Genomic DNA, 1,904 nt, shown 5'->3' with positions numbered 1-1,904 from the left:
AAAACAAGAGACCCAAGAACTAGAAAGGCGAGTCTCACCAAGCCATTTATCTCTCTGCTGTTCAATTAATCCCTCATGGCTTATCGGCCAGGTTGGCACAATAATCTTTAACTACCTCACTCATAAAATTAAAATAATCTGTTTACATAAATGGAAAAGCCAATTCTCAATTTTTTAGAGAAGAGCAAGGGAGCCTAAATAGCCAAAGCAATCTCAAATACAAAGAATAAAGTAGGAGGGTTCACTTTTTAAATTTCAAAATATTGAACTACAACTTCAGTCTAGTCAGTCTTTGAATTACAAATGAGTTCCCTTCTTAAATCTGTCTTTAAGAGGAATTTGTATGTTATGTCAAAAGAACAGTTAGGTATAGGATATCTAACATCAGTAAGACAAATGTGTCTTTGTATACAAGTATATATTAGTGGGCTTCCAAAAGTTCATGGAAGGATTTCCATTCTTTTTCAATTCAACTTTTCTCCAAAATTTGTGAGATTCTCATAGTGTACTTTCCTATGCATAAAGTAACGTTGGTGGCACTGAAGGTTAAACATTGGGCTGCTAACAAAGGGTTGGCAGCTCAAACCCACCAGCAGCTTTATAGGAGAAAGAGGTGGTAGTCTACATCTGTAAAGATTTACAGCCTCTGAAACCCTATGAAGCAGTTCTACCCTGTCTTACACAGTTGCTGTGAGTTGAAATCAACTTGACATCAGTAGGCTTAGTGCCTCCCACCCCATTTTCTATTCATAAAAAACATTAAAGGAATGCTGCCTCCCTGTCATTGAGTCAATTCCTCAAAGCAACCTCCTAAGACAAAGTGGGACTGCCCTGTGGGTTTACAAGGCTGCAAATCCTCAGGGGATCAAAAACTTCCTCTGCTCTCCATACAATTAGCAGCCCAAAGTATAATCCCCTGTGCCACCAGGTTCCTTAAGAAACACTTCTAGATACACTAACACATGCTAACATAATAATACCAAGAAAATGGCGATGCATGTGATAAAATCTTGTCCATTTGTTATTATGAACCATTATGTGCACATTGAACTTGTGATACTATCAGCTTTATAGGGGTGGGTTCATAACTGTAGGTTGCATGTAACTCAGATATTTTTAACCTGGGGACTACTTGTAATTGAAACAGCCTGGTACTTGTATAAAAATAGTCTTATGGACTAGAAATTAAAATTTACAAATAAATCTATATGTTTATTAACTGAATTTTGACAAGGGTGCCAAGTCCGTTCAAATAAGGAAGGCAGAATCTCTTCACTAAGTGGTGCTTAGAAAACTGATTTTTCACACACAAAAGAATTCATTAGGTTGACTCCATGCTTCCCATCATACTCACAAATCAATTCAAAAGGATCAAGGGCCTACATTTGAGAAATAAAACCATATAATTCTTGGAAGAAGAAAATACAACAGAATGTATCTATTTAACAACAGATAAGCAAAACCTCCAGGACTATCAAAGAATATTTTTGAATTTCAATTTCAAGCTATTTATACAAGCCACTTTTAAAATCTTTAAAAAAATCATTTTATTGGGGCTCATACAACTCTTATCACAATCCACATATACATCAATTGTGTAAAGCACACTTATACATTTGTTGTCCTCATCATTCTCAAAACTCTCACTTTCGGCTTGGGCTCCTGGAATCAGCTCCTCATTTTTCTACACCCCGCCCACCCCTACCTCCCCGCTCCCCTCTCCGTTATGAAGCCTTGATAATTTGTAAATTATTATTTTATCATATCTTGCACTGGCCAGCGTTTCCCTTCACCCACTTTTCTGTTGCTCATCCCCCAGGGAGGAGGTTACATGTAGATCCTTGTAATCAGTTCCCCCTTTCTACCCCCCCTTCCCTCTTCCCTCCTGGTATCTCCACTCTCAC

Source organism: Echinops telfairi, unplaced genomic scaffold, assembly GCF_000313985.2.
Source record: "Echinops telfairi isolate 266 unplaced genomic scaffold, ASM31398v2 ScPeMD7_27;HRSCAF=92, whole genome shotgun sequence".
Lineage (NCBI taxonomy): Eukaryota > Metazoa > Chordata > Mammalia > Afrosoricida > Tenrecidae > Echinops > Echinops telfairi.
This window is presented reverse-complemented; position numbering follows the sequence as displayed.